The following is a 22,955-nucleotide window of genomic DNA, read 5'->3' on the forward strand; positions in this document are numbered from 1 at the left end:
CACAAAACTTTTCCCCTCACTATAGCGAGGAAAGTACAACGCAAAAAACGCTTTTATCACTGCTTCCAGTAGTTCCACAGGTGGTAAAACATCGCCGTCATCACTAGATTCACTCAATTTTATCAATTTCAAAGCAGAAAAAATTACTATATTCAAGGTCAAATTACTTTACCCACTAGTGGATAAAATGCGTTTTTACCCGCTGGTATTAAAGGACAAAACACGTGTTTCCGAGCTAGTGAGGGGAAATTAGTCTAGTCAATTATAGTCAAGTAGAGTGAATTTAGTCTAGTCAATTATACATTACAATAAAAAGCTTATAATTAATTTATTCATATAATTACAAAAAAAAAACACTTAAGTGTTTATACTACGCCCAATGAACGCAATTTACAGCGAGGCCACATCTAGTTGTTTCTGTTCAACGTTTTCCTTAGCGCCGGTCCGATCAACATGCGAGTGCCGCGCCGCGCGCCCTGTTGTCCACTTACCCTCAACCACAAATAATGATACTATGTATCTACCTATGTGTGAATGTGAATTTTAAACTTGTCATTTTTATTTTTGTATGTAGCTCTTGTCGTGTATTTTGTTAGCATTAATAATATTTATATTCTCATTTTAAGTGAATTGTACAAATTCTTATGGGAATAAAGAATCTTTAAACCTATTGCGCAAAAGAACTGCTTCATTAGTAAACAGACTGCGGAACAGCTCCAATGGCATCCTAATGATGTTTGTAGAGAAGCCTGATTCTCCAATTCATTGTCATATGAATAATTTAATGATAAAATAATTTCAATTAATTTTAATATCTTAGAATTTAATTATTAACAATATATTATAAGCCACTATGTTACTAACCAATGGATCGTAGTAATCTGAATAAAGAAATTATATATTATTATTATGTTTATAGCCACTTGTATAACACCGATAACATTAGTTGCATTTAGATATATACCTAATCTAATAATGCACCCAATGATTAAGATAATAACTACACGTGCTGACTTAGGCCGTTTTCACATTATCCGATCCGATATCGGATGTAGGAAGGATGTAAAATGTAAGATTTATGCGCTTCCAGGTCCTTATTTATGTATTTAATAGATCATTATTACTAGAAAACGATAAAAAAGGCAAAAATTGCGGATTTAATGCAGATGGCACTCTCCTACAACAGTTTTTGTTCGAGGCACCATCGAACTGCCGATATCGGCAGGACGCTTCCGACATTTTTGGCATGCCGGACCCCCCGCCAGCTGTCGGCCGATAATATTTGTGTGTGTGCATATATAATGTAGGTATACGTTTGTAGTAGTGTGCGTGACAAAAATGGCGCCTATTAAACAGCTGTTAATGATGCATTTCTGTTGAAAAAAAAAAGATTGTAATTCATCGGTCCGAATTGCGGATATTAATTTTTTGATCTTTTAGTAGATAAAGTTAAATGTAAAATTATTTTTTTACCTGCCACTCTTGAGTATTTTTATGCTCGTTATTTAAATAAACGATATTTACAATAAAATATTTGAAATATAGTGCTTATAATTAGTAAATATAAAACTTTTTAAAAATATTTTTCGATACAAAATCATACTTCATTGATTTGGAACAATTGGCGTTTTGTCGGACCGACATCCGACACTATCGGAAGCGTTTATCGGATGTAGGATGTCGGTCCGACACCCGATATCGGATCGGATAATGTGAAAACGGCCTCATCTAATATTAAGTTCATACCTATGTAGTTAAGTAACAACTAGTATAATAGTCGTGAGCACTAAACTACTTCTATATGTCATCAGGGAAGCGAAGAAGGTACACCGAGTCCACAAATTTTTGACCAAGTTCCACAGCAGCCTTCAGCATATCGAAGCACTCCAATTCGGCTTTAAATATACCTTCAGGTGCCTTAATGACCTTCTGGTGGTCCACATCCTTCAGCTCATAACCTTCGGTAGCTGTGTTTGCATTTCCACCCGCAAAATATGTCTTATCTGCACGAACTTGTTTTATATTCAGTTCTTCGATGCGTGGTTTTTTGGACGGAGTGCTTTCGTTCAATTCTTTCATGTCCAAAGTGTTTTCAGCAGACAAACTTCCATCATTTGACGGTCCAGGCTTATGAGTAGATGGCTTGTGTCGTAAAATGTCATAGGCATACGCGCAGAAGAGGTTATCGTTAGAAAACCTCACATTAAGCGAGGTTAAATATCTCTTTAAGAGACGGTAGTCCCCATACGTGACCAGGCACACAGGTTTCCCCAAAGTTTCTAGGAACTGGTCGATTATTTTAAAACAAGTCGTATCGAAGTAGATTCCGTTTCCCGGGTCTTCGTTGGCGTGTTTGCTGGAACGGGCCACGTCCGATATCTGCTTGTCTACCTTGAACCACAACACAAGCTTATGCTGAACCCTGGGCATAAAAGCATTGAGAAGGTGCTGGTGCCTAACCGCTACCATGGCCAATTCCGTTATGTCGGCTTCCTTCGGGTGTTCGCCAGTAGTCCCAAGGCTCAGAAATACGTATGTCTCAATTTGCGCCATAATTGCAACTAACGAAACCTAGGCTAGCTAGTCTAGTAGACGCTGAAGTGTTTTTATCCTCATGTTATCAGGGGGGTTACCATGACGTACTAAAGACGTTCAGTTTAGGTTGAGAGAAAGGGACACATCTATAGCAGTTACATAGCTCCGTTCCTCTCTCTCTCAACCTAAACTGAACGGCTTTAGCACGTCATGGTAACCACCCTGTTTCCTTTTGATTGTATATAAATATTAATAAACAACAATAACGGAAGATCATAGCCACGCATCTATTTTTAATAGATATAGGGAAATATATGACAAACATACACATTATGTGCCGCTCATTGTAGCGAACTTCCGCACCCAATCACTTATTTACTTACTTACTTGACTAAACATTCTTACAACTAACCATCCTTTAAAAATACCCCGTAGATTTGGCCTTGTGTTCGTCTAATGGTAGTAGAAGGACCCCTCGATATGAACCATAGCAACCCAAACTCTTTAATGCGAAGTAGATACGACTATTGGACTCATATGATTAATTATAACTTAACCCACTAATTAAAACTCAGCATAATTTTGTGAAAATTATGTTAACTTGGACGAATAGGCAAAAGACGTGGAGATTATGTTAACGCTAAATAACGCCTGTGAAAGATGTGCGAGCAAAGTAACACACGAACTTGAACAGGAAAAAACCTATAGGCGCCAGACATTTTATTCATAATTTTGGCTTATAAATGGTAAATAATATAAAAAATATTTTAGTAATCATCCACTACGCCCTATTAGTAGTTTCAATTGGGCTCGAAGCTTGCGTTGTGGTTTGAAACTCCTCATCTCAACCAAACTGCTCTGTTGAGAATCCTATGCCAAATCAGAAGGGCTATCTATCTATGAACTAACCCCCCTTTTATTTTGTTTCATTTTCCCTAGCTAAACCCCCCTTTTCCCCAATACTGCTAATAGACCATAACTTCTCGACCCTTTCACTGTTTCAACGATACATCGAGTAAGAAGCTTCCAATTGAAAACCCAAGAAAAGTAAGCTTAATCACTCCTCGGAGTTTTCGGCTTCCCATCAGTGGACGGCGCCCGCATGCCACTGGTCCCTAAACAAACCCCAGCTAACACTCAATGATCGCTGTCACATGAAGAATCAGAAATTGCTACCACAATTACAAATTACACTTAGATGAATTAAACAGTAATAACTCAAAGCTTTTTCACACTTTGATAATAAATATGATATTGAAGTTTCATTATACCAAGAATAAACACACGATATTATTTATAAAATACCTTCTAACACCCAGTAATTTTGTTCACAATGATTTTAGATCTTGAATTTAATTTATTTTTAGTTATTAGATAAGATAGGTTTTTATATTACAGAACTTTATTTATTTCCCTACCTATCGAAATGTGTGATTCTACCCTACTAGACAGAAAGTTCCCTAATCTAAAACGATAAAAACTCTGTTCGTACTCACCATGGACCCAGAGTTTTAGAACTTACGCGGTGTATATCTAATCTGACTACGCTAGAGTTCAGCAGACTAGACTGAAGAAAGCAAACCCTATAAGTCTGTGTATTTATCCCCCCCCCGATGCAGGCGTCCGTGGACAGGGAGGCAATCGGGTAGGATAGTTCCCTATTGTGTATATGATATATACTTATGACAATAAATATACAAGGCCTTCAAATACTGCAACTTCGAGCGAGCTTGGATTACTCCAAATGACACATATAATGTCCTCGCTCTAGGCTAACAGCTGGGCATTGAAGAACCAGGGAGGGAGAGATATTTTCATTTTTCTATGTTGGTAAAGAGAAAAATGCCAATTTAACCCTCTGTATTGGTAAAACTACGGACCTCCTTGCATCAATAGTTTAACAGCCGCTAGGTTAATCGATGCAAGGCTAAACAAACTGTCTGTCTGGGCAGCGATCTGGCTTTATAATTAAATATTCTTCACTTAATTTGAACTGATTAGGTATTATTTAATTTAACCATTAAATTTGATTATCACAATAACATTGAAACTTTTGTCAAGAAGAACCGAATCGTTAGCGGCTCACTTCACTCATATAAACTCCAACTCAATAGCACAAGACAATAAACCTGCACCACCGAATCGGAATCTACCATCCAAAATCAGGCTCTGAAAAGAACATATGTTCCCCACAAAACCAAACAATAGACGGCATGAATAAAATAAACACTCACTAACTTTCAATACTTCTAGTAAAACATAACTTAAACTTAGCAGAAATCACTACCCATTAGTACCAGAGTTAAACAACTCTAAGCACTTTATCCCAAATGCTGACTCTACGAAAATAAAACATATGTTTTATTCACAATAAAATCAAACACTTAGAAATTTGGGCAGAGGTTCCCCACTATTTAAAACAATTTTTACACTTTAAGCCAGGGTCGACTGTCGGTCCTCGATGCTCGAAAAATAATGAATCAAATAACGCTCCCGGAGCTATTTAAAGGCACGGATCTGGACACTTTTCTAGACATTTCTTCTAGGAAATTTTGTCCAGACATTTTATTTGGACATTTCTTCCTGGTAATGGGCACGCACCTGACAGGTGCAGAATCTTTGTTTATACCTAAATTACATAGCGAATCGTTCGGTTATGAATCGTAATAAAAACACTTTAAAGTTTACATTTCGTAGTAACTGAGAAACAGTCGGATACAATTTTCTTCCTGGAAGTGGACAAGCCTCGAAGACGCACCTGCAGGCGCTTTTGTTTGATGTGTCGTGCTCATATCAGAAAGATCATAAGTGCTTTGTTTACACCCATACGCTCTACGAATTAAAGTTCACGTTTTCTCAGCAAAAGATGCCTTCCCCTCACACGTGTTTCCACATCTGATTTAGAGAGAGACAGATATATCATTGTTTATACCTAACTAAATTGCGCAATAGTTGAAATACACCGTGTACCACTTAACACTAAAAATATGAAAACCGCCTATTCAGAATTTAGAGTAGAATCGATTGAGCTATATCTTGATGGGAGTAATATTTCTATTCAAATCAACATGATTAATTATCTTTTTACAAGCCTATTCCACTGTACTTGCAACACAACAATGTACATATCGCATCGCTAGAGGTTGTTTACCTTTTTCAATATTTAGGGTTGTTAATACTGGCCGGTTACTTGGGCAACCATTCTTTCCAGCTACGAGCTTGATGTTGTTTGTCATTTTAATTTCAATGTTTATCATAAGTCACTACAAACTAAACTCGCATCTAATCACAACCTTTGTCACTCTTAATATTGGCTCAAACCCGCCTACTACAATTGCGAAATCCACCGTGACAAAACCTCAAAGTGCTTTACAATGATATCTTAGCTGTCTATTGGTAATCCCTATGTCGCCGCAGTAACGCACATAAATAAATAGTTTTATAGTTTATGATGGTAATTAGCAATTATTTTACTAAGTGTAGTGTGAGGTTTTGAGTATTAGCAGATACACGTTGTATAAGGTGTTTTGTTGAACAAGCGCCATCTAGCGGAGTTGTCTTACAATCGCTCGCCCGTTCAATAACTTCGTTAACTATTCGCCACCCATGTACGTCTCTCAGTAGTTCTTAATGTTTAGTATTTGCTGAAAGATGGCGCTAATTTCAATAGACGATAACACGCTGATTATTTTTGTGTAATTATTTAATTCATTCGAATTCTGACATACTTTTATATGAATAAATAGATACAAAGTTACATTTAATCATCAATTTAAACCATTTGTTACTTGTAATGTTTCTTATTTATAACTAGATGAAGTTGTTCAGTTACAGTTTCACCCCCGATTCAGTTAATTTAATGGATCACAAGCGTCATCCATGAAATAAACTTAATCTATTCTATAAATCAGCTTCTTGTATACAAAAACCTAATACTATGAATGTAATTGAAAAATAAAAATATATAACTATCTCTAGTTTGGTCGAAAATGTCCCTCCCTTTCTAAACATGTAGTGTGTTTTCCAATACTACGCGACTGCCAATGACTCAGTTTTAAAATCAGTCTATCAGAATCTCGACAATGAACCCTGAGAACCATGATCCCAGCCACTTCTCTCTGCCAGAGATAACAGGTTGTGAATCTGTTAGGTCCTATTAACCCGTTTTTGCTAGCTCATCCCCTGGTCGCGGCGAATTTTCCTTCCATCCACACTGTTGGACCAGAATTATTACCCTCCTGCTAGTAATTTCAATGAGAATCACAAAAACTTCCCATGCAGATATGAAGAAACCTTTTGATCCTTCCTTGTAAGACCAAAGCCTTCAATTTCCATTGTCGAAACTCAAACCAATTTCTCTACTTAACCACCCCCAGTCACATGTCTTGGCGCATGTCTCATTCTTGAATAAGATAAATCGACTTAAGGCTTGTTCGTGTGTTTTTTTTTTTTATATAAACAAACCTTAAATGACAAGCACGTACCTCAATATGGTACAATATCACTTTTGCCGAAGCTATTGTTAGAGTAAAAACACCAGGATACCACTATTAATTATACAGTTTATTAAACGGAATCTCAAAATACAAGTTCAATGACAAGCTATCTTCAAGTGACGCTCTGAGTCCGTCTGCCGCCATTTTTGACAGCGATGCTAGTGAAGGGGACGTTCGACTAGTGATGTCCTTATACTCGACCATTCTGACCTTGACCTTTCGTCCCGAAAGTCTCTGCTATCCATGCTGCTACTGATGACTGCCGCAGTCAACGCAGCCGAAGCAGGCTGCGCCTCCAACTGGTGGCGGTAGACTTCATCTGTTCATTTGTTCTTTTCTTTTCTGCGGAGTGAACAAGAACTTTGTATACTCCAGCTATACACTCAGGCCCTGGTCCTTTGAAGTGATTAACTCGAGTACCGTTGGAAACGGCCGGTGTAGTTTAAGACTAACTTACACCAAGATATGTAATTGGTCTCATTTTATAGTCGAATCATAGTAATGACATAACTAAACTCAAGATTGCATGACCAGACTAGCCTAGTACAAGTAAGTCAGGTCATTATTTAACAACTCCACAGCCAGTAAGGCTTTAAAACTATTAAGGTGCGATGGTACGAAAAGTACATGTTTTACCGCCATGATTGATACTATATATTAGTCAAATTAATTATGTAAAATAGATGACATCTTGCGGCGGGAAGGTAATTACTGGTGTACAAAACACCATCTAATATTTGCTTGTAAATAACTTCACCCATCAATACATTTCATTTATTTTCAGGTAAGTATTATGCCATTTATGCCTTAAGTTAAGACTTACGTGAGCGGTGCATTCCAAACTAACCAACCGCTCAATATAATAATGATGATTGGCGTCGTTTAAATAGCAAATACATGGAACAAACTCACAGTTGGCTCCGTCACTGTAGGCTGTGAAGCTCCCCGCACGCACAACAACGCGTACATCAAACTCGTGAGAGGTGAACATGACACACTCCATGCGTGAGCATAGCCGCCTTCTAACACAGCAAGCAGCAAGAAAGCTCTTATTAAAAAGCTCTGTAACATACATGGGAAATACTAAGTTCCTTAAAGTAACGAGAACGTGATAATTTTTCCTTGGAACTAAGCCAGTAGGTGATAGAATCAGTACAACACAACTGTCGTTCAAGTAACATGATAAGGTTACGAGAAATTAATGTACAATTGGCATAGTCGATGCTCTCAATTACAGATCCGGCTTACATAGCCGTAAAATAATTTAGTAATAAACAATGACAATGAAGATATTAGAAAATATTGTCATGTAATCTTTTTTTATGAAAATATATTAAGCAGAATACATGGCTGCTCCTTGGCAGGACCTTTAACAACTGCTAATTATTTATCTATCAACATGATAAAATTAATAAAAGGTAATAATCAAATGTGTACTAGCCACCAATTTTGCTATAAGACAACAAACATTACCATATCAAAGCTTCATACGCAAGCCACGGTGATACGGCTGCTTTCGAGGCTGGCGGCGCAACGACCGCAGACGTTGGCCCTTCATGACAAGGTTGTCGCGCAGCCTGTAGCATGCACTCTATTGGAAACCGTAATTCCACCAGCAACCTCTGGAAAGTATTAGTGCAAGCAACCCTTTCAAGGTAACCTTGAGATCACAACTCTTTAAGGTCATAAAACATGCTTTTGACAAACAAGGTCTCAAGCTAACCTCTTAAGGATATACCTCTTAAGGACTATATAACACATGACGGCATCTCTGAAGACCTTCATCACAAATAACAGAAGCAGAACAATCCTCTTAAGGATAGACTATATAGCACATGATGGCGTCTGTAAGACCTACATCACAAATAACAGAAGCAGACCAATCCTCTTAAGGATAGTCTATATAACACATGATGGCGTCTGTAAGACCTACATCACAGATAACAGAACAGAACTAGCCTCGTAAGGGTAGTCTATATAACATATGATGGCGTCTGTGAAGACCTACATCACAAATAACAGAAACAGAACAATCCTCTTAAGGATAGACTATATAGCACATGATGGCGTCTGTAAGACCTACATCACAAATAATAGAAATAGACCAATCCTCTTAAGGATAGTCTATATAACACATGATGGCGTCTGTAAAGACCTACATCACAAATAACAAAAACAGACCAATCCTCTTAAGGATAGTCTATATAACACATGATGGCGTCTGTAAAGACCTACATCACAAATAACAAAAACAGACCAATCCTCTTAAGGATAGTCTATATAACACATGATGGCGTCTGTAAAGACCTACATCACAAATAATAGAAATAGACCAATCCTCTTAAGGATAGTCTATATAACACATGATGGCGTCTGTAAAGACCTTCACCACAAATAACAAAAACAGACCAATCCTCTTAAGGATAGTCTATATAACACATGATGGCGTCTGTAAAGACCTACATCACAAATAACAAAAACAGACCAATCCTCTTAAGGATAGTCTATATAACACATGATGGCGTCTGTAAAGACCTACACCACAAATACCAGAACAGAACTAACCTCGCAAGGATAGTCTATATAACACATGATGGTCCGTCTCCAAAGACCTGCATCACAAATACCAGAAACAGAACTAACCTCGCAAGGATAGTCTATATAACACATGATGGCCCGTCTCCAAAGACCTGCACCACAAATACCAGAACAGAACTAACCTCGCAAGGATAGTCTATATAACACATGATGGTCCGTCTCCAAAGACCTGCATCACAAATAACAGAAACAGAACTAACCTCGCAAGGATAGTCTATATAACACATGATGGCCCGTCTCCAAAGACCTGCACCACAAATACCAGAACAGAACTAACCTCGCAAGGATAGTCTATATAACACATGATGGCCCGTCTCCAAAGACCTGCACCACAAATACCAGAACAGAACTAACCTCGCAAGGATAGTCTATATAACACATGATGGCGTCTGTAAAGACCTACACCACAAATACCAGAACAGAACTAACCTCGCAAGGATAGTCTATATAACACATGATGGCCCGTCTCCAAAGACCTGCACCACAAATACCAGAACAGAACTAACCTCGCAAGGATAGTCTATATAACACATGATGGCCCGTCTCCAAAGACCTGCACCACAAATACCAGAACAGAACTAACCTCGCAAGGATAGTCTATATAACACATGATGGCCCGTCTCCAAAGACCTGCATCACAATAATAGGTCTTATGCACATGGTCCGCCTCCTAAGGCCAACATTGCATAAACAGAACTACTTAAGAAACAATAATCAAAGTAACAAATGTATAGCAGACATTAAAGTAATCATTATAATTATGATTCACACTTTAAGTGACGGAAATCACTTCATTTTTACTTGTGGATATCACATTAGTTACACTACCGTGGATACCACAAGATTCAGGTACAATGTGCTTATCAGGAAACCCTGTGAACAGAATATATTATTAACATCATGTATAGGCAACACAACTCGGTTCTTAATCCGGCGTGTATATATGCAATGGCAACTCGGTTCCTAATTTGAGAGTAATAGCAGAAAACACCACTCGGTTCTTAATCCGGCGTGCATATATGTAATGACAACTCAGTTCTTAATCTGAGACTAATAAGACAAAACACAACTCGGTTCTTAATCCGGCGTGCATATATGTAATGACAACTCAGTTCTTAATCTGAGAGTAATAAGACAAAACACAACTCGGTTCTTAATCCGGCGTGCATATATGTAATGACAACTCAGTTCTTAATCTGAGAGTAATAAGACAAAACACAACTCGGTTCTTAATCCGGCGTGCATATATGTAATGACAACTCAGTTCTTAATCTGAGAGTAATAAGACAAAACACAACTCGGTTCTTAATCCGGCGTGCATATATGTAATGACAACTCAGTTCTTAATCTGAGAGTAATAAGACAAAACACAACTCGGTTCTTAATCCGGCGTGCATATATGTAATGACAACTCAGTTCTTAATCTGAGAGTAATAAGACAAAACACAACTCGGTTCTTAATCCGGCGTGCATATATGTAATGACAACTCAGTTCTTAATCTGAGAGTAATAAGACAAAACACAACTCGGTTCTTAATCCGGCGTGCAACTTGTCTTATTTTTCCCGTGCCCCTAAATAAGGTTTACTATATATACCATTACACGCTTACTATATATACCATTATTGAAATACATTCCAGTCAAGCAAGAATAATCATATGGCACTTGGCTTGACTTATCGAGGTTTCACTACATTCAAATAATGTAATATTTTATATTTCAAGGAACAGAACATATTAAAAGTAGACAATACTTGTCAACTTCAAACGGTAACCTGTTTGTCATGCTTCGGTTCGGAAACATTCCTTCGCAGTGAAGTGGTTAAAATTATTAGAAGCTCCAATTAAGTTATTTACCTCAGATTATTGCACATCTTTTAAAAACTTAACTGATTGGCATGTTTCAAGCCCAATTCCAAATCAAACTGATTTGTTGTAACAGACAAGTATAGCATGTAGACCGTTAAAGTCCATCGGGTCTATAAATATCAAAATCTCTTACCATTAGCTATGACAAATTTTACCAGTGTCATAAATAGTTCAATAGATATCCAGTTTGGTGTTTCCAGCTTTTAGCAAGATTTAACCTCAGGAACTTCTGGAATCATGCCTTATCAATGCAAGTATTTTCAACTTATGGTCAATATTCACCAGGTTACCGGCAGGCAACTACTGTAATCAATAAATTAATCTGGAAAGGAATGTAATTAAGGAACAAATTATATCACTGATAATGCATTAAATGGACACTGGACTATGTCATGATAATAAATGTTCCAAATGTCTGTCTAGGTAATATATTTGTCTTTGGTTCAATTTAGAACATGATTACATTGATTACATTTCTTGTCAAAAATGTTTGCAATGCTAAACCAGCATTATTATAAACAAAGCAGCATCAACAATACACTATACTTCAGTGCTATGCCCTTAATTTTAACACACATTATGGTTTTAACAAGATGCATAATTAACCTCATCAAAATATTATTATTATTTTATCAACATTTTTGATGAATTTGTGCCATGTAATATAGCAACATGTTTCCTCATTTAGAAAAATGCAAGATCATACAGAGTTTATATGCATAAGAATGTCACTAAGACAGATTTCAAAATACAGTCCCCGGAGAAGTGTTAGTGAACTTATAACAAAACACAAACAAGACAAGACAGTTGTCAAAGTTTTCTTATGCTTATTTACTCATCCCTTTATACCAACCTGTAGTGAATTTAAAATGTATTTACTGTCAGTATACTTACATAAGCCAGATGCAATGGTACAATATTATTGAGTAGGATAAATACCTTATTCCATGTCATTCCGGACAAACTTATATTTAATATGACAAATAGGGCAAGATAATGATCATCTCTCTTTGTAGATCATAAAACTCATAAAGTCACCTGTTATAAGGAATCATTTAGGTGTAATTTAGATCTAAGTACTTGTATCTTATACTCTGTTTCACTGTGACACCGTGACAATTGTCAATATATCCCAAGTACAATATGTATTGTGAATCTGAAACTCATCTGGAAGCACAAAAACACAACACACAAGTGAGCTAATGATTATTCATTACTGCGGCCCCTCTACACATATTATACTAATAATATTCTTTGCCCGGAGCATTTTTGTGAATGACAACTTGGATGTGGTTCATATCTCACAGTCCATGGGTTACTGTGATACTTATTGTGATACACTTTGGGAGCAAGTATTAGTACTTCTTCAACATGTACATAATTTGATCTGAAAGAAAGAAACAACACACTATTGGCTAATAGTGGATGTTGATCACTTCAGCCCCAGAACACTGTGTTTGGATCACTTTTACTTCCGATTTCACACTCATTATGATCAATTATTACTCCAAAGTGTGAATATCTCGTAAACTGCAATGAATAAGCTGAAAGAAAACACAAGACACGCCAGCACACTAGGCATGTTCTATCTCTTTGTTGGCACAATTACGGACAGGTATTTGATCAAAGCCTTTGCCTTAGACTTTTAACTGTAGTATATGGTGCTAGTGTCTTTACTCGTCGAATCAGATCGACTGGTGTTAATTAAATACTGTTGGATGACAATGAATGGTTACGAGCGCGGCGCGAGAATGATGACATTGTCAATTTCGGACAAATTTCATAGTACGGGCGTATATGGGTAACTTAATATCGCGCTTCTGAAACTGTTAGAGTAAAAACACCAGGATACCACTATTAATTATACAGTTTATTAAACGGAATCTCAAAATACAAGTTCAATGACAAGCTATCTTCAAGTGACGCTCTGAGTCCGTCTGCCGCCATTTTTGACAGCGATGCTAGTGAAGGGGACGTTCGACTAGTGATGTCCTTATACTATAGAATTATTGGAACAAATGACAAAATTATTTGATGATACTAAACTTCACATCTTTGAACTCATAACAGATAAACAATTAGTAATAAGAGCCTCGTTCTCACCAGACGATTATAGCTCTTATATATGTCAGATGTCAAATGCATCCCATTCAAGATGAGGTGTGTGGATTTCGTTCGAGTTGTCATACCTTGTGAAGTAGTAACCACAAAATACTACCCTTTGAAATGGGTCGAATCCATTGGATTTTAACCTAACCAATAAGAATTTTATGGCTTATGTGTTCCCAGAATTCCCCCCCGTTGTATTTTCCCCTGCAAGTTCCGACCAACCTAGTTTTGACCACTTTCCAGCCCTGTCTGTCTCTATCAATCCACTCATACCATAAAAATAAATTGGAGACATCCTTCTTATCTAACATCCATCAAATCTAGCCATTCACAAACACTCATACACCTGTAAGCATTCATCATCTCTAACTTGTACACATACACACAATCAATCCTCCTCATTCACACTTTCACACGACTTCTAAAGACAGCCAGAACTTTTAAAAATAATCAAAATAAATAATAAGATGGAAATAAATTACTACATAATATTTTTAAAAGTTTACCTATCCCATCCTACCCCATTCTACCCTGTCATAAAATAAGAAGAATCTAACTTTATGTGGTCTTCTATTATTTTATTATTTTTTTTTTTAATTACTAAACGCAAGTTATCCAATTACAACTATTTGATTGGCTGTCCAAACAGTGCTTCTATAGGATAAATGACTTTTTACCTACTTAAATTCATTTATTAATAAGTACAAACGTACAACTATGCTATGATTTAAATATAAGTTATGTTATAAGCTGTCATATGTATGTTGTCATAGTAGAGTGTTAATTAGTTTTGTAATATAAATAAATATTGTACGCCTTTGTAAGGCAAGATATGGCGAAACTAAACAACATTACCTAAGATCTTTATGTACCTATGTTTATACAATAAAATATTTTTGATTTTGATTTGATTTGACAAATTTCGAATACCGCGCTGCTGATATTTCATTAAAACGTTAAAGTACTTTGTGCAATGTGGGACGAAAATCAAATATCGCCAACTGGTTTAAGTCAAATCACGACGTTCCGCCAGAGTAACTAAAATACTCCAGCCCGCAACGCTCTCACGGCCCGAGCTACACACATATATGTATAGACACACAAGCATATAAAAATAAATGTAAAAGATAGAAGTAAAATATGTCTCCAAATACTCCGTTAATCCCCAGGCAGGACTATTCCTCCACATCTTCCCCTATGCCCGTGCGCAACTGTACCTACATGTACTGTGAAAATATGATAAAAACTACATAGTTAATAAAGGAGGAAAGTTAATGAAAAAACTAGGAAAATGCGATCATTATCTTGCCAAGGTGAAAGTACAGTCCCAAAGAAAAAGTATGAGATATATGAAGGTCCAATTTGGTTAAATACAAAAACACTAATTACAAAAATATCAAATGAATATAGGTATTCCAATACACAAAGAGAATAACATAGTTCCCTACTTACTAACATCTAGACTGTCGTCTCTATTTCCCCCCCTTTTTTTTTAAGGCATACAAATGAATATCTAAACAGTAATTTAATGAAGGATACTTAATATTTATCATGATCTTGATTTTACGTATTCAACATAATGTCAAAAATAAGCAATAGCAATAAGCCTATAAACATTAAATAAATGTTATATACAAAGAAAAAAAATACCAATGCCTAAAAGTGTTCCAAGCTGGATTCGAACCAACGTACTCCGTTAACCGGACGGACGCCTCAACCAATATGAACCAATTATAATAATATGCTTAACTAAATTGTCTCTTATTCGTCAACAAATATCACAAGTCAATACTCGGTCAAATAATATTTAATACACCAAAAGACTGAATTAACATGCATACATACTTAATTATAATTTTTTTTCTAATAATGTGGAAAAGATTCTAAATACAACATGAAACTATAAACATGACATGAAACTTTTAAGTAAAGATAAACGGTATGATTCGAAATTTAAGATACGTTAAATATTTGCTATAAATATATTGTGAAGAGGATAAATTTGGGTCAACATACATACATGCAATCACACCCGCACGTCACAAAAAGGGGTAGGCTGAGCACACGAAACCAGCCCAGTCCCAGTATCACTCCCAGCAAACAATGGACCTGAATGAAAAAGAAACTAAAAATGGCAGAGATAGGTTATAAAAAACAACAGGTTAATTACATATATTCATATATTCATATCCCGTTGGTGGCAAATAGGCAAACGGTCCGCCTGAGGTCGCATGCGCATTGCCCACCCGTTAGGATCAATATTATTCTATTATTTAGTAGCATAGGAGAACAATACAACTACCTAACATAAGTACATAAGTACCTACTTATAAATTTCTTCAGATGATATCCATAGTCCAAGAAATTGTGTAGTCCTTTTCGAATGTATGCTGTAGATTTAAATGTTACAACAAGTATGTAAATCCAGTCATTTATCTTGAATAGGTACAGCAAGCAGCTTGGAGACCAGCCAAATTATCTTCTTTCGCATTTTTTTTCCTTCTTACATTCTTGAGTAGATAGTTATGATGATGATGATGATTAGATCCTGTTAGTCCTCATTAGAGGCATAAGACTCTTAGATAGATTTTCCAGTGCTGTTGGTTCAACACAAGTAGGTATTTCAAAATTTTCTCTTCTCAGTCGGTGTCATAACTCAGGAGAACATGAAGTCTCTTCTTGAAGACACGCTGCAAACTTGTCCACAATTAAGGTAACCGCAGAAGATCCAGTCATTTACTCTTGAACACAGCAAGTAACTTGAAACCAATCAATATTTTCTTCATCTCCAAAGTTGACTAGTCCTTATTTATCCAATCAATGGCAAGTTTTTGAGCAATACCTACTTCCAGTTTTCCAAAAATATCTCTCACTTGAATTGTAACTAATGAAATACCACATTAGTAACATTAACTACTCCCTAAAACTTGTTGTGAAAACCACCTTCCTTCAGTTTTTTAACATAATTTACAAAAAAAAATCACTATCTATTTTTTTTTCAAAACAATAAACAAATCAAAGTCGTAACTATAAAAACAAAATATTATAGAATAGGATTTCAAAATAAAAATTACAAAAAGTGAAGCAAAAGTAAGATTCGAACACCCACCCTTGCATGTACAGTCCCATACATTAGTCCGCCCCTATACTACCCGAGCTACGAACGAGTTATGAAAAGGGTCGAATTTAGCAATCAAATACAACTAACGGACGAAGGTATTAAACTCCCAATTATTATTACGTTACTAATGTTTACTCAAACATTTTGTTTTACTTAATTCACAAACATGTAATAATATGTAATGATTTAATGAATACTCTAACACAATTTAAAACTTTTCTAGGATACAAAACAAATTCGAAATCTAAAATAATCAATATTGTTGAAATTTGAAGTGATTTCAGCGCACTTTTTCCCTAAAATTGTATGTAATAAGAAGGAATAATATGTAATAAAATATCATATACAATCAGTTTCTAAAAACCATACCAAATCAATCACTGTTTCGACTAAATACTAGGTAATATTTGTTTGTATTTGTACTCACTTGCTTTGTGCATTTTTCTTGCAGAATTTTAGACACTGAACACCACTTTTGTCCATTGCACTTCACTGATGCTAAATAATAATTATTTTAAATACTTCCTTCTAACACACAATCTGCATTTTTATTTAGAACAATCGTCAAACACAAGTTTTGGTTGTAAACGGGTCGTCACTTTACACTTTTTACACACACTTTTGCCTCTCGCGACAGGGAAATAACGCTACCAACCATTTGTACGGATAAAATAAACGCATATTCACTGAATTTGAACTAAATTACATTACTTTCTTTTCACAAATCCGTAATTTATCTAAACTAACCTCAAATTAGCCGGCTTTTGTTTGTTTTGAAAACGTCAAACTACACAACTTATCGACATTTTTCGTGAATACTAACGTCATCCATATTTTACGATCAAAAAAGTCGAAGTAAAGAATCGTTGTTGCACGCCATCTATGTTAGAAACTCGTAGTTAAAAGGTAGTTTCGATTGCGGAAGTTAAAGATTTCAATCGAAAAAGGTAAAATAAGCAAATACTTCTCGAAATTAGGTACTTCTTGTTACAGTATGTCGATTTTAATAAGATTATGACAAAATATGATTTCTAATTTCTACAATGAATAAATATTTCATTTTTCGCCCGATTAATGGGACACAATTTGACTTGTGGCAATATCAGATCGGTACTAACTTCCGTTGACTTCAATGTGTCTTAATATTATTTTCTTGGAATGACAATGCTTTTGTTTTTCTTTAAACTCATCATTAATCGCGTGATCTTCAATTAGAATTACTTAAATAACCGCGTCATTTTTAAATCTGCTTAAACAAATGACAAATCGAAACAGCGCAGACGCCGATCATCCGCCATTCACACATCGTATACGCCATCTTGTTTTGCAAGAAAATGCAAGATGAAATAAAAAAATGCAAAGAAATCATTGCCCTAGACACTCGTTGCTCTCAGATGATGCATACTACAAGATTATTCTGTTTTATGAAACTGAAACTCCGAATTCTAATGCAAATTGTGATCTTCGAAATTGAGGTTATGAAATTGACATAACTCTATTTATAAACAATATGAACGACCGCGTTGGAGTATATGAATGCATTGGAACCTTGACATGTGTTTTACTGTGTTTCTCATCACGATAATAGAAAATCTAGTGCTCATACTCACGATCTAATGAACATACAGCCATACAAAAGATGTCTTAAAGAACTATGCCTCCACTGACAAAGTGAATTAAGTTGCCTACTCGAAAAGCAACTTTGCAAGGAAGGTAAGATCCCAGACCCACTGGAAACTTCTAGTAACAGACTATTATTTGCATTACTTTCCCCTAGAACCAATTATCAATAAAACCTGTCATTCAAACTTACTCTTTATGCTTCTAAAATAATGGATACTAAGTGAACCTACTTTGCTCTGTTTCAAAGAATGATTTTTACAAGTTTGTTTGTTTTTCAGCAAGTTTACTACCCCCTGAAATGTTCCCTTGGTACTTGATGGGATTATGTAATGAAACTGTCAATATTACAACATGACAAGGATGTTCCTGATGGCGATGGGTGATGACTAACTTTCAAAGTAAGTACCTACTTTTATACTACTAAACTTATGTCTAGACCTGACCTTAATATATCACAAATCCTTATTTTAACTGTGTATATCTATGTAAGTTTTACTCATGTTTTGTTTGCCGCTCAAGACAGACGGATTTCTTCCTAAGAGTAATATTTTCAGCATTAAATATAGTATTCTAATCCTGTCAGCTAACACTATTCTACTCTAAACTAGTTAAACTAAATCTAGATAACTTATTTATGACCTAATTAAACACACAGGTATACTTTAGAAGTCAAAGTTACTCAGACAGACTCGGAGAGAAGTTTGGTACATACAGCTTACTTGTACTCCAAGAAATCTAATATTTCCTGTGTATATTCCCATAAATGTATAGTTGAAATTGGTGCTAAGATATTCCTTTGAGTAGATACCCAAAACCCATGTCAAAATGTCACATTGACTGATCATCAATTGTTCCTCGAAAACTGCATACTAAAAAATTGAAATTCTTAAAAATCTATAACTACCTAGCCTATTCTTTCTATAATCTAATATCCTACTCTGTTTTGCTTTACAGACTACAAGATGAACCCCTTCCACTTCTAGAATGTGAAGAATGCTGCCATATTACTGGCCCATATGATCATCATGACAACTGTCTACCGTTGTCTACCCCGATACAAGGAAAATTACAAATGTGTTGCTAAGCTTAATATTAGGTACTTAAATACTTCCTTAGACTAAATCTACTCTTACTTAAGCTCATTCTAGCCGTAGATAAGTACATGTATAGCCTACTGTTAGAGAAATGACATAAAAATTGTATGAAAAAGCCCTAAGTCGCAGTATGACTTACTGTACATGTGCGTATGTACACATCCTATCTTTCTTGCTTGGGCAAAGGTAGAAATGAAGTATTATTGTGAATACTACTTAATAACTGGAACAAGACTAGTTGAAATTATGAAATATTGTCACTTCCTCATTAAGTTTCCAAAATAATCTGTCGAATGATTATGGAGATGTTCACCCCCATTCAATTGTTTCCTAACTATGATAAATATGACATTAAGTATTTAAATATGAAATATAATGCCCCTAGGACATTACAGCTGTCAATAGGGTAGACTTTCACCCCCATATCTTTAGACCACTAGACATATCTTGTTTACCGCTGATCTACTTGTAACCATTTCCTACTTTGGCAAATTGTACTAATGTTTTGAAATGCCTCACCCCCTGCTATTTAAAATAAGGAACTCATACATGTACATGACTATTTTAGGTATATGGCATCCTACAGATATTGCTAGCCTATAGTTGTACTATTGTAAATATTCTGTGCCTATATCTACTTATATCTATGCCTACTTAGATAAAACCACTTGAATTGAAATGTAAAAGGTACCTACAACCAAGTCAACCAACTAATGCATATTTATCTCTATTTTCAGATCAGTAGAAGCAGTTAGAAGAATAAAGAATGGTTCCTGAGTTTTACAATGACCGACTAACTTTGATGACTGATGCAGATGACTATGCCAGCAAAAGATGGATAACAGATGTACTTCGAATAGCAATATGACCAAAGCACTACCTTACATTATTAAGACTAGAATATTGAATATATAATAAAAGTTTAAGTTGTAAAATAATAATGTGGATTTCATATTTATGTTTATTTTTAATTAAAGATATGCAAGTGTTTGCTTTTCACTCAACCCTCAACTGCATGAATTAGATGATATTTGTAAGAGTTTGCACTTCAAGGTATGTCAATACTTTGTGATTGACTATCTAACAAGTATTTAATAAAGAATTAAGAGTCCAGTAGTCAAAGTCACTCGCACTCCGCTTCACGAATAACAAAATGTGAGTGTCTTCAGCAAAGCGTCCCACCAAACGACAACGCGAGACGCTCCACCAAACACACTCACAATTATAACTAAATAAGCTACTGTTTAGTATTATAATGTATATGAAATATATCTCAATGTTATGTAATTAAAAGAAACCCTATGGTAATACCTCACATCCTGGTTATGGCCTATCCAAAATTGTAGCGAACTTCCGCACCCAATCACTTATTTACTTACTTACTTGACTAAACATTCTTACAACTAACCATCCTTTAAAAATACCCCGTAGATTTGGCCTTGTGTTCGTCTAATGGTAGTAGAAGGACCCCTCGATATGAACCATAGCAACCCAAACTCTTTAATGCGAAGTAGATACGACTATTGGACTCATATGATTAATTATAACTTAACCCACTAATTAAAACTCAGCATAATTTTGTGAAAATTATGTTAACTTGGACGAATAGGCAAAAGACGTGGAGATTATGTTAACGCTAAATAACGCCTGTGAAAGATGTGCGAGCAAAGTAACACACGAACTTGAACAGGAAAAAACCTATAGGCGCCAGACATTTTATTCATAATTTTGGCTTATAAATGGTAAATAATATAAAAAATATTTTAGTAATCATCCACTACGCCCTATTAGTAGTTTCAATTGGGCTCGAAGCTTGCGTTGTGGTTTGAAACTCCTCATCTCAACCAAACTGCTCTGTTGAGAATCCTATGCCAAATCAGAAGGGCTATCTATCTATGAACTAACCCCCTTTTATTTTGTTTCATTTTCCCTAGCTAAACCCCCTTTTCCCCAATACTGCTAATAGACCATAACTTCTCGACCCTTTCACTGTTTCAACGATACATCGAGTAAGAAGCTTCCAATTGAAAACCCAAGAAAAGTAAGCTTAATCACTCCTCGGAGTTTTCGGCTTCCCATCAGTGGACGGCGCCCGCATGCCACTGGTCCCTAAACAAACCCCAGCTAACACTCAATGATCGCTGTCACATGAAGAATCAGAAATTGCTACCACAATTACAAATTACACTTAGATGAATTAAACAGTAATAACTCAAAGCTTTTTCACACTTTGATAATAAATATGATATTGAAGTTTCATTATACCAAGAATAAACACACGATATTATTTATAAAATACCTTCTAACACCCAGTAATTTTGTTCACAATGATTTTAGATCTTGAATTTAATTTATTTTTAGTTATTAGATAAGATAGGTTTTTATATTACAGAACTTTATTTATTTCCCTACCTATCGAAATGTGTGATTCTACCCTACTAGACAGAAAGTTCCCTAATCTAAAACGATAAAAACTCTGTTCGTACTCACCATGGACCCAGAGTTTTAGAACTTACGCGGTGTATATCTAATCTGACTACGCTAGAGTTCAGCAGACTAGACTGAAGAAAGCAAACCCTATAAGTCTGTGTATTTATCCCCCCCCGATGCAGGCGTCCGTGGACAGGGAGGCAATCGGGTAGGATAGTTCCCTATTGTGTATATGATATATACTTATGACAATAAATATACAAGGCCTTCAAATACTGCAACTTCGAGCGAGCTTGGATTACTCCAAATGACACATATAATGTCCTCGCTCTAGGCTAACAGCTGGGCATTGAAGAACCAGGGAGGGAGAGATATTTTCATTTTTCTATGTTGGTAAAGAGAAAAATGCCAATTTAACCCTCTGTATTGGTAAAACTACGGACCTCCTTGCATCAATAGTTTAACAGCCGCTAGGTTAATCGATGCAAGGCTAAACAAACTGTCTGTCTGGGCAGCGATCTGGCTTTATAATTAAATATTCTTCACTTAATTTGAACTGATTAGGTATTATTTAATTTAACCATTAAATTTGATTATCACAATAACATTGAAACTTTTGTCAAGAAGAACCGAATCGTTAGCGGCTCACTTCACTCATATAAACTCCAACTCAATAGCACAAGACAATAAACCTGCACCACCGAATCGGAATCTACCATCCAAAATCAGGCTCTGAAAAGAACATATGTTCCCCACAAAACCAAACAATAGACGGCATGAATAAAATAAACACTCACTAACTTTCAATACTTCTAGTAAAACATAACTTAAACTTAGCAGAAATCACTACCCATTAGTACCAGAGTTAAACAACTCTAAGCACTTTATCCCAAATGCTGACTCTACGAAAATAAAACATATGTTTTATTCACAATAAAATCAAACACTTAGAAATTTGGGCAGAGGTTCCCCACTATTTAAAACAATTTTTACACTTTAAGCCAGGGTCGACTGTCGGTCCTCGATGCTCGAAAAATAATGAATCAAATAACGCTCCCGGAGCTATTTAAAGGCACGGATC

General features: G+C 35.8%; 2 long non-coding RNA genes across 2 annotated transcripts; one reads left to right on the forward strand and one right to left on the reverse strand.

The window, feature by feature from the left end:
- Window positions 1-7,854: 7,854 nt before the first annotated feature.
- Window positions 7,855-8,903, reverse strand: LOC125234704. Its single transcript, XR_007178021.1, has 2 exons — window positions 8,505-8,903; window positions 7,855-8,093 (listed from the first exon to the last, which is right to left on the reverse strand). It is a non-coding gene; the product is annotated as an uncharacterized LOC125234704 (long non-coding RNA).
- A 9,047-nt stretch (window positions 8,904-17,950) lies between these two features.
- On the forward strand, window positions 17,951-20,389 carry LOC125235019. Its single transcript, XR_007178037.1, has 4 exons — window positions 17,951-18,440; window positions 18,629-18,748; window positions 19,305-19,446; window positions 20,182-20,389. It is a non-coding gene; the product is annotated as an uncharacterized LOC125235019 (long non-coding RNA).
- The last annotated feature ends 2,566 nt before the right edge of the window (window positions 20,390-22,955 follow it).

Source organism: Leguminivora glycinivorella, chromosome 16 (assembly GCF_023078275.1).
Source record: "Leguminivora glycinivorella isolate SPB_JAAS2020 chromosome 16, LegGlyc_1.1, whole genome shotgun sequence".
In the NCBI taxonomy this organism is placed as follows: Eukaryota; Metazoa; Arthropoda; class Insecta; order Lepidoptera; family Tortricidae; genus Leguminivora; species Leguminivora glycinivorella.